We start from the raw sequence: 11,886 nt of genomic DNA on the forward strand, positions 1-11,886 counted from the left end.
GGTAAACATAAACCTTTCCCAGATTCTTTGAGACGTGTTGGTGGCATCGAAATAAAAAAATGATAAAACAATACAATTTCTCTTTCAACAGTCAGTCTATCTACAATTAAACATTTATATAAGTGATTTGAAAACAATTTGCATTATGTTTTAATTTACATTTTACAGCATCCCAACTGTTTTGGAATTTGGGTTCTATTTTATTTTACAGATTGACTGAATATTAACCAAGTAAAAAAGTGTCTGGACTCTGGATCTGACAGCAAAGCGAGGAAGGATGCTAATTAATATGGTGATTGAATATGACACTAAATAAAGGTTTGTAAGAATGAGATTTTAGAAACGTATACTTAAATACACAGTATTTGTTTGATATATTTCCCAGAACCAGCTGTTACTCTGGAACTGGAAGGACCAAAATAGCAATAAAACATTAACTTCAGATAGAAACTGCTCACAGTACTTCACCTTTTTTCGCCTTGCCCCCCTTCCACGGCCATCTTCAGCATCCGTCTGATTGCTGTTCAGCTTCGCGCAGCTTTTGTCTGCCTTCCTGATATTTATCTGTTCAAATGTATTTTGAAATATCTGGTCATTGACTTAAATACTGACAAATAGAACGGTGCACAGCAACAAAACAAAGTTTAAGATTTCCACTAGATTCAGAACTAAGTTGTGTTTTTGGTTAGGGGGAATCAATACTGACACCAATAGTATGCTACTCCCCATCATTTTGGACAAAAAAATACATAGTATACATAACAGTTGTAAACATCTGTCGAACAGTCCATGGCATCCAGCTTGCTTCAGGATTGACTTTCTGCTTTATAGCAGTCTCCAAGGCCTTCCCTTGGAGCGCTGGCCACAGGCATTCATTGTCCTTTACCAAGCGCCTGGCACCAACTCCAACTCACTGGTCTCCAAAAACTTGACTATCTTAAACATGCTTTTCTGCCAGAAACATATTGAATATATATAGTGAATACAGTTTTGTAATGAAAATCACAAAAGGGTATTTCAAAATTTAATGTCCAAATGTCCACAGCAGGACCACAATGTGTTACTGACTACCGGGCCGTAGTCGGTATATCGTATGTGGCCCACACCCTTACAGCAGGATTACATTAGGTTTAAGTACATTTCTCCCCAATATGTCAATGTCCTCAAAAGAAAATAAAGCAATTATTAATTAATGTAAAAGTTTTTGTTTTATGAAATAAGTCATGCCAAATCCGAGTAGCCATCTGCTTGCTTAATGGCTTAACCTTCATTTCTGATTCACAAGTAAAGAATTTTACCAATGGCAAACTAACGTAAACGTGAGCTAACCGGTGTCTCAAACGACTGTCATGGCACCTGGAGGTTTTAATAAGGGAGTTTGACTTAAAAATAGAATCAGCTTTTAAATGAGAGCTTTCCTCTATGAAAAACGTACAGCTCCTAGCAGTCACCCCTACATTTCGACGAGAAAAACTCTGACTTCTAAGTGGAGACCCGAACTAACTAACGTTAGCTAGCAAAAGTAGCTACCGCTAATACAATTTCAGCTAATACAATTTCAGCTGGCGAAGAATATGGATCAAAAGTAAAGTTTAAACACAGCACGCAACACTGACAGACAACCTTTTGATTGTGGGTAATCAAATATATATGTTTAACAAAGTCGTACTTACCAATAGTGGACGTAAAAACGATGAAGTGCACCGACTCTCGTTTCCCAACCACGTCGAGGGTATTGGAGCGCTTGGTATATTCAAAAGGGTCTCCCGTTGGTGTCCTCCGAATGATTTCACACAATACTCTTTACTTAAATGATACGCCCACTTCTGGGCCAATTCTGGCACATACACAGATAATCTGTCCGTCAGTCAGCCGACACTGGCGGAAGACAGCCAGAGTCGGCCCAGAACTGACTGCTATCTGGGAGGTTTCTTAAGAATAAGTTTAGTTACAGCTACCTTGAAGGACTGTGGTCAACAAATAAGTATTCATAACATCCCGTAAAGACGTGCCAATTAAAATGAAAAACTTCCTTAAGCAACCCAGTCTGAATTGGATCCAAGAGACAAGTAGAAGATTTAGACTTCAAAATTCTCAAAGTCAGTTGATCAAGGTTCATGGAAGAGAAGCAATCCAACCAGGTATCAGGGCCCCCAGATGCATCCAAGGTTCCTACATCCGAGGATGGGTCGGCACTGGTTGAAGGCAGGAGACCATCAATTTTCTCTTTGATAGTCAGAATCTTATTATTGACGAAGTTCATGAAGTCGTTACTACTGAGATCCAAAAGAATACTGTACGCTGCTCGACAGAGCTGGGTATTCTGTCAGTCTGGCTACAGTGCTACAGACGTCGGCGTGTGTGCGACGCACACAAGATTGCAGTGAGGACACGCAACCAGGACATAGATGAAAACAGGCACATTTCGTCCAAAATAAATAATTCATTGTGTGTGTGATTGGGTGTTTCCCCAACAAACTGAGTTCATAGGTGCATCTCAATATATATGTATATATACGTATACATGTTCTAATAGATTTTGTATAAATAGATTTATATTGTGTCCTTTAATATAATATATTTTCTATGTGATATTTATATTGGATATCTGTAACTGTAATCTGTAATCTTAACTATTTTTTATATATATATATATAGAGTATATATATTCATACTGAATTGTTTGAATAAGATGTCCTTAAACGCTAAACCGGAATAAATATTTAACTGCAAAGTAATAACGCGTGGTTGATACCTTTTTTTCATTGAATCGTAGCGCGATGTTTACTGAAACTGATTGGCTGGCCCTAACAAAAGAATAGGAAGGAAGTGCAAAACAGGAAGTAGTAGAGCTGTGCCGTGTGGCATTACATTTACAGTCCACATCAATCTAGTGTTTGTGTTTTTCAGAAAGCGATGACTATTTTCTTTGTGTTTAATGATATAGAATAGTGACTTCTCTACTTGAGTTGATTAAATGTTTTGTATTCTCTTTTCCAGTTTTACTCCAATTTAACGTCCCCAAGATGTCCTATGTATGCGGATATTGAAAGGATCAAGCATACTCGTACTCCTGGCTCTTAAAAAAGGAGTTTGGCTGGCTGTTTATTTGTGTTAACGCTTTTTGAAAGTAAAACACATAAAGAGAACAGTACAGGATGCATCATCGAATGATATCCTGCTAGCTAAATATTATTTCCACTCCTTCAGAGTAAGCAACTAAAAAAACAAGCCCGGAGAGTATCGAATTTATATGAATGAATGAATGAATAGATACCTATGAGGATATATGTATGGATGTGCTCATGTATCATGAATATGTGTGTATATACAGATATGTAGATTACCATAGGCTATAGAACTACACTGCAAAAACTGATTTTTAAGAAAGTAAAAAAACATATTTGTAGAAAATTTGTCTTATTTTTAGTCCAAAAAATAATAATCTTGCCAAGCATTTTTGACATATGAAAAATTGAAAATATATCTTCCTTTTTTTCAATAAGATTTACCAACTAATATCAGGTTAGATTTAACTAGTAACAAGGTATGGAAATATTTTGCAAATTATCCCAGCAAAGGAGCAAGATTATCTTCCTTATTGTTGGAATGCATTAAGCATTCCAAGTATTGTTCTTCTATTCTTTATTCCGACTCATTGTTGGAATGCATTAAGCATTCCAAGTATTGTTCTTCGAATCTTTATTTCCGACTTATTCTTCTTCCGCCGCACCTTTCAACTCCTTCACACTTTCAGCTATTGAAACCATTCAAATATTAAAATATTCAGCTCCTTTCCGGCTTTCCAGCTATAACTTCCCAGCTTTCGACCTCTTAAGCTTGAATTTATATAAATCAATAATCATGAATATTTCTTCACATGGTTTTCAAATGGAAATCGTTTTCAAATTCTCTAAAACTTCAACTTTCAGATTTTTCCGCTTCGCCAATCTTTCAGCTACAGACACCATTTAAACTTTCAAATGTTGACACAAGTCTCAACTGTTTTATGAAAAAACTGCTCGTTGATATCTATTCTAATTTTTTCATAATCACTGATTATGTTTCACTAGTTCATAGAATCCCAGAGTTCTTTAGTTTTGGCTTTCGGAGTGTTAAAGTGACACAACCTCTGCCAAAAGCCCCATAGGCTCCAATACAAATCTGGCGATATATTTCTCAAAAAATCTGACAGTATCTCTGTCTGTGACTCACAGCTGCTCCTATTACCTGATTAATGGAGTCACATGACGCAGCTATGCTTTCTGTCAACAGACCAACATGAAGACACTCACCCCGCCCTCCCCCCTCCACCCTGACCTCTTCTCACTGTTAATCACTCACTCAGTCAGTCTGTCTGTCTAATTCTCCTCCCCTCTCCCTCTCTCTCTTCCTCACCATCCCTCCCTTCCTCATCCTCCCTCCATCTAAACCACCCCACCCAATCCAATAATTTCAAAATAAAAGCCCCATGGAGGGACTTCTTACTGTAAAGTTTGTGATGAGGCCTGCCAATTCATAACTTCTTAGTTTGAAATTACAAATACTACTATGGCTAATAGTATTAGTATTACAGCTGGTTCTACTGCTATTATTGCGTCAATCTCCGGTCACAAGCCGCACAGAGAACTCAAGGCCCATATCCACCCCGGACAGTCGGAGCGCACCCAGACTGCAGGGGGCGACGATGCGGCTAATGGAGATTCCACTCACAGGAAGTGCCTGCGTACGAACAGGAAGCGCATGGCATAACATGTTTGTGGAGAGCTCAGATGGCCCTCTCACTCGGCCCTGAGGAAAAGGACACTGTGGCCACGGCTCCTAATCTCCCAGAGACGCAACTGGTTATCAACCTGCTCTGTTCTTTGTCCGATCCACCAAACCACCCTTAAGAGGAATAAAGGATCATAAAATCAACAGTTCTCGAGTTGTCCTTTGTGTCCACTGGAGAGAAAGCTCTTTTCAAGTTTGGGCAGAGCCGTGGTTAATCAGGAAAAACACACGAAACTTGACAGCTATTATGCCGCCCTCGGTATATGCGCTCCGATACACCTTGGCAGTTAGACGAACTCTTTTCTGACATCACGACTCTGAAGACAATGGTCCGTTGTCCACAGGTTTATTGACATGAGAAAGAGTAAAACTAAAACACACAAAAGACATAATAAATACAAATGAAGTGCATTTTCTTCGACCGCTACTTTATATATTTATGCTTATTTACTTTGTTATTTATTAAGTCATATGGACTTTAATGACAACCATAGCAGTGCAGTTACCAACCCGAATGACTCAATAGGCCATGTGCACAAAAATATCCAAACTAAACATTGTCACAAAAATAATCACCTGAGATGATAATGAACAATAAAACAAATCAATACGTACCAACGATGCTATCAAAAAGGTATAGGATGCATGCAGACTCAACTGGATTGAAAAGCTACCAATACAAACAGCAGTTCTGAGCCATATTCTTCATTGACTTCCTGGTTCCTGTCACCTGACAAATTACATCACATTTCCTGTTTTCAAAATAAAACATAGCATTGATTTAACGTTTGTGACAAAACAGCTATTGATACTAAACCTACTTCTACAACTAGTACTACTAATACCACAATTACAACTTTAACTAATACTACTACTAAAATTACTACAAGCCATTTAAAACTTTTTTATTCATCTCAGCTTTTGTTATTTCTGTATTTTTTAAATTCATTTAAGCTCCTGCAACTTCTGTATTTTCAGCAGTTCTTTCAAATAATTTCAGATTTTTATTATGCCTCTATTAACAGCAATGTTTTAATATTAATTTCTGTATTTTCTTTGCAATATTTCACATTCATTTCAGCTGTTTTCCTTTCTGTATTTTCAGCAATTTCTTTTCTAATATCTGTAATTTCAGCAAATGTGTTAAAATTCTCCAACTTTCTGTAGTTCAGCTTTCAGCTTTTTGCATTCCAACGCATTTTCAGCAGGAAATGCATTTTCTCATTTTAATTTTTTTCTCAATTTAAGAATCTTAAGAAATTACAGCAATTTATTTCATTATAACATGACAAACTTTAAATTCAGTTGAACATGACCATTGACTGATTGAGAAAAGGAACTAAACAGTTCTGTGTTGCCCAGTACCTTCTTACCAAATAAGTTTCAGAACTTTCCATTTGCCAAATTTCCATGTACATCTTATGTTACAGTTGCTGTAATAACAGTGTGTACGACTATGAGCCGAATTTATATGCGTCAAACAATCCTCTTCCCACTTCGCAAGCAGTAAAGCCAAAGCGTAATGGGGAAGTGACCTTAAATCTGTGTCTCATAGGAGCAGCAAGCTGTCATTAATTAATTATCTCATACATGGGCTTAATATTTATTAGATTTAAGTGAAATTATCATTAAGTAAATTCATTTTCATTACAATAAAATGGCATCAAACCTAATATTTCGGCCAGCCGCACCCCGACCCAACGCTGGAAATGGTACATTCCAAATGTGTTGAGGTCAAGTTGGGGTCATTCCTTGTCATTTCCTGTTTTATTTTGAAAGATTAACCTTCCTCTCGTTTCAGGTAACTTGCCCCTCCTCATGTGTTACCAGTCAAATTGTCTTACCTGGTTCCTGATTGTGTCCACCTGTTTCCCATTGCCCTCATGTGTCTCATAGTCTGCGTACCCCGAAAGTTTTCAGAGTTCAATGAAAGACAGGTTAGCAAATGAGATTATAAACATGAACACCTCCAAGCTCATCCATATACAGCCTAACACGAGAAGCCTAAAGCCTAGTTTATGCTTCTGCGTTTTAAGAGAGACGCAAGAGTCCCTTACTGGTTATGGTGATTTTGCCAAACTTTGTAGTCTTATCCTGAACAAATTCTGTGACACGTTCTTCAAAACAACCGTTTTTAGTTGAAAATCGTCTACGACCGACGAATCGATTTAAAAAAAAATATATATATATATATATATATATATATATATATATAAACCCAACAAGCCTCTCATCTGTCAGAAGCGACCGCGCATGCGTGGGGATTTTTCTGTAATTGTCACAATAGCAAAGCCATCCGGCAAACTGCACTGGACCCCCCGGCGGGCCGGATATGGCCCGTGAGCTTGACACAGGTGACCTAAATGGCGACCACTGGTTCTAATGAAGCCACGGTAGATTAACATTGTTAATAATGGCCTTAAGGGTGATTTATGTGGAAGCAGAAATAAGTCTAACTGACAATTACCCAACTTCTGTCGGAATTTATTACATCTGAACTTGATAAAGATGGATGTATGGTCTCACAATTGTGAAAAAATGTGAAGCACTTAAAACCCCTAATCAATAGTTCTACAAACGTGGAAACGACATGTTCAACCCTGTGTAAACAGTCATGTGTGTATGTGTAATTACGCAAATGTTTGCGAACAGTTGGTCAGCCATACCAACTTTACAGGGCCACAACATGTAAAAAGTGATCTTTTAACATGTTCTCCCCGCGAGTGGCGTAAAAGAACACCTGACACTCGTTACTTTGGCGTCGGAAGAAGAAAAATATATAATATGGACATTTGGTTATATATGGCCAGCTGTAAGGTCACCAGACTGACCTAACAACCAGCCGGTCTTTTTGCTCGTCAGCACACACAAAGCTCAGTCAGACTGGGATTCAGAGAGGTGTCCCCCATGCATGCCTCACCAATTGGCTTTACTGTCAATTATTTACAAAACCCCTCCTCTTCCTCACTCCTTCTACCCACACTCCCTCCATTTCCTTGCTGTGGGTGCATTTTAATTTATGCCCGGCATAGGAACCACTCAATACAGCCCAGTGTCTGCAGTGCAGTAGATAGCTGTTAATGAGAAGAGCCCCCACCCCCCAACTCCTCTTTATCTCTTTTCTTCTGCCCCCCATTATCTGGGTGCAGTCTATAAGCGTGCAGTTACCTTACCGGGTCCGATAACGCCCCAATAGGCAACCCGCACTGATGAGCTTTCTATACAGTGTGCCGTGCACAATGCCACTATCAGGAGAGCAGACCGCTGGTTTAAAAAAAAAAAAAAAAAGAGATGGATGCAGTCACACAAGCAGGACTAGCTCGCTCTGAATATCCTGCAAATTTACAACGGCGGCCCCCATCGAAACATGACTTTTCATGCCTGATTCTCTCCTCTCTCTCTCTCTCTGTCGGCAGCAGCAGCTTCTTATCTCCCCCCCTCTTCCCTCCTCTTCATGGCAGATAACAGTAATTCTTCTCCATGCTGTATCCCCCCCCCCACACACACGCGCGCACCCACACTAACGCACATATCCTACAGTCAGTCTGTCTCTCATCGGGTTTTCCAATCCGGGCAAAGACTAACACGTAGCCTACACACATTACTAGCACACACAAAAGTACACACTCAAAGCTCTTTTCATCACACGCACACATATGCTCAATCTTTCACTCCCCCCAAGCCCAACACAGACAGAGCTGTTGGCAATGTCTTTCTGCTCAGTCAAGATAAAGGGTTAAGACTGTACTCGGACAGCTCTTCTTTGTTAGATTGGGGGATGACAACAATGGCGGGGGAAGGGGGGTGGGGGGGGGGGTGAAATCAAGCATTCAAGAATAGATTTTTTTTTATCAGTTGTACAGTGTAATTTTTCCCCATTCACTTATTTATCTCCTCCCCCCTCCTAAATCTATCCCTCTTCTTTTCCTTCTTGGTCTTGCTCTTCATATATATTTTATTTGTCTTTGAGTGGTAAGGTGCTTGAAGATTGAATAAGTTCACTTTCATTTTTCTTCCCTTACCGCCGTTCCTTTGGACCATTCTGTCCCTCCCTTTTTTTCTGGCTCTACTCCGAGCTCCTCACGGATGGCTGAGCTTCTCAGCTATCTCTAAGGGCGAAGCAAGCCACCTTTCCTGAGGAAACCCATTTTGGCCGCTTGTACCCATGACCCAGTTCTTTTGGTCATGACCCATCTTTCATGACCATAAGTGACAGTAGATCTAGATCTAGAACAGGGGTGCCCACACTTTTCCAGCTCACAAGCTACTTTTCAACTGTCCAAGTCATGGCAATCTACCCCCTCCCCTCCGAGGACCGGCCGATTTTTTTCCATCGATGGCAGGCGATCTACTGGTACTGCCTGGTCAATCGGATCGACCTACTGGGCACCCCTGATCTAGAACTTTGACTTCCGGCTCAACTCTCTTTTTGTCACCGCATTGAAGTTAAGCAAGAGCAATACCAACACCGCAGCTCTGATTCTCTGGCCAAACTCACGTTCTATCATCCCCCTCACTCGCGAATGTTACCGGCACCAGACCTAGGGGTAATCTGGACCGGCAGCAAAGGTTACACAGCCTAGGAAGCACTGTGTAGCCTGTGGATTAATATGAAAAGAGGACACACGTTAGCGTCATGCTCAAACCAGAGCTAGTTTTATTCTGAGCTGCGCATGAGCGGAGCCTGTAGCTACGTTCTCTCCAATGTCTCCACAGCAGCACCACAGCGCCCTCTACTGACGTGATCGTGTAATATCTTTATAACGTCTTAAAGAGTGCATTTAATAACAAGGAATAAGGGGGGGGGGGGGGGGGGGAGGGGTGTTTTAATAACAACTAACGTGTAGCATTTCCAACCTCCAACACGAACAAGACTTGGAGGCACTTCATATTCACTAGAGATAAGGACACATTCCCTACCCAGCGTATCCGATACATTGGCCCACTGCTAAGGACCTGAACAAAACTCTTGCTTTTGGCGTACGGGGATGTGAAGGCCGCCAAGAAGGGACCACCTGACCCCGTATTCCTGCAGCATCTCTCAGAGGACACGGTCAAACAACCTTCTCCAGGTCCACATAACACACAGGTGAGGATACTCCCAGCTATGATCCCTGCAGAGAGAGAGGTGCCTCTTACTAAATAGGGCGTAGTAGTTGTATTTAGGAGTTCCTCAAGGATTTCCTTCCACCGCTCAATTACTTCCTGAGTTGGAATTAACAGGGTTGTTGCTTCCTTGCTCGCTCTCTCCCCCTTCGGCCATGCCCTTGAGCTCCTCCTCCAGTCTCCCCCATCTCCAAGTCCTGCTCACTGTTTTTAAAGGGGAGACAATAAGTCAGGATGTTGCTTAGCTGCGCTTGTTAACTACATGCCGGCACCGTTCCCTGAACCACTCCCCCCACTCTCCCCTCTGCAGCTGAGCTAATATTGGTCTAGAAATATGGAACTCGTTTGTATAAAAATAAGTGCTAAAGCTCCTCCAGACCAACAAAGGTATTCCTGGTTTTGTCTTCCAACGACAGTAACGAGGAACCACTGCAATAACGGCTCGTTGGAAGATAACAAAACTAGTGCTGGGAAAAGTTGAACAAATGTAACTTGATCAATATTAGCAGAACAATATACCAGGCACTGTCGAAGCAACAGTAAGTTAAAATACGATATATCAATTAGGGCCGTCTATAGATAAAAAATGTACAAATGAATCGCACAATGGATTTGCAGTACAGATGTTACGAGATACTGGGTCGGTCCAGAGTTTCATTCTTGCTTCTGTCTTGCCCTTTTTGGAAGAAACCTACTGTGGTTTTGATGTACTGATGTACAGGGAATTGAGTTAGGACGTTTAAAAGTTTCCTTGCACACAGTATATATTAAGAGTGATTTAGTGTCAGAGTGTTTTAGAGTGGCTGTTTGTCCGCAGCTTCCCATGGAAGGCTTCAGTCTTCTTATTGGTAATGATTTAGCTGGCGCAATAGTTCTTCCTCTTCCAGAAGTAGTTTCGAAACCTTTGACGCACAATGATCCAGACTACAGTGTTGTTGACGTCTTCAGTGTGTGCTGTGACTAGAGCTCAAGCGCATACGTCTACCAGCCCTGACTTGGCTGATACCTTTGTCATTGGAGAATCCATGGCTGTCTTTTCCCAAGTCTTCAGAGGATTCAGCACCTCGGTCGTTGTCTACGTCCGTTGGTGAAGTGCCAATGTCGTCCCGGCCGCAGTCCACATAGTTTCAAATTTGACTCCAATTTGTCCCTGCCCATTGAGGGAGTTGATAATGCAGGAACAGAAGATCGATCCGTCATTGTCCAGGTGCCGTGCTACTGCTGCGGGGAAGGGGGACCTAATGAGTAGATCTATTGATTACTATTGGGATAATGGCCTACTGATGCGGAAATGGACTCCAACTCACAGTCAAGATTAGGGATGGAATACAGTTTGTCAGTTAGTGGTTCCTGCTAAATTTAGTTGTTTACTTGGTGGAACACGGTCCTTCATGCCATTGGTGACAGCTAAACCTAACCAGGTTATTCCACCCGCTCCATCCAATTTCGGTCATTGGGGAGCCCTTTGAACGCATCATTTTGTGTAGGGCCTTTGCCAAAAACATCGATTCCTGTTGACCATCATGTGTGCCGCTACACGCTACCCAGAAGCTGTTAAGCCTCTAATTTTTTTTTTTTTCGACTTTCGGATTGCCCAAGTTCCGTTCAAACTAACTAGGGATCAAATTTCATGTCTCACTTATTCAAACAAGTATTACAGCAGCTCTCCATCAAGCATTGTGTTTTCAGTGCTTATCATCCACAGTTTCAAGGGGCTCTGGAGAGATTCCATCAGACGCTGAAGTCTATGTTCCGCACTTGTTTGATTTTGCTCGAGCGTGGGATGATGGTCTCCCACTAGTTTTGTTCGCAGTGTGTGAAACGACTCAGGAGTCACTGGGGTACAGCCCACCGGACTTGATCTTTGGCCATTCAGTCCGTGGTCCATTGAAGTTGCGTGAGAGGTGGGGCGCAGAGACCACTGAACCGCAAGACAATGTGCTAGATTACGTCTGTGCATTTCCTGATCACTTGCACAAGGCTTGTGCTTGTGCTGAGGAAGCTCTA

The 11,886-nt window shown here is 41.2% G+C and overlaps 1 long non-coding RNA gene across 1 annotated transcript; it reads right to left on the reverse strand.

The window, feature by feature from the left end:
• Positions 1–5,107: 5,107 nt before the first annotated feature.
• Positions 5,108–5,527, reverse strand: LOC144405450 (uncharacterized). Its single transcript, XR_013467043.1, has 2 exons — positions 5,389–5,527; positions 5,108–5,143 (listed from the first exon to the last, which is right to left on the reverse strand). It is a non-coding gene; the product is annotated as an uncharacterized LOC144405450 (long non-coding RNA).
• Positions 5,528–11,886: the final 6,359 nt, after the last annotated feature.

Source organism: Gasterosteus aculeatus, chromosome 1, assembly GCF_964276395.1.
Source record: "Gasterosteus aculeatus chromosome 1, fGasAcu3.hap1.1, whole genome shotgun sequence".
NCBI lineage: Eukaryota > Metazoa > Chordata > Actinopteri > Perciformes > Gasterosteidae > Gasterosteus > Gasterosteus aculeatus.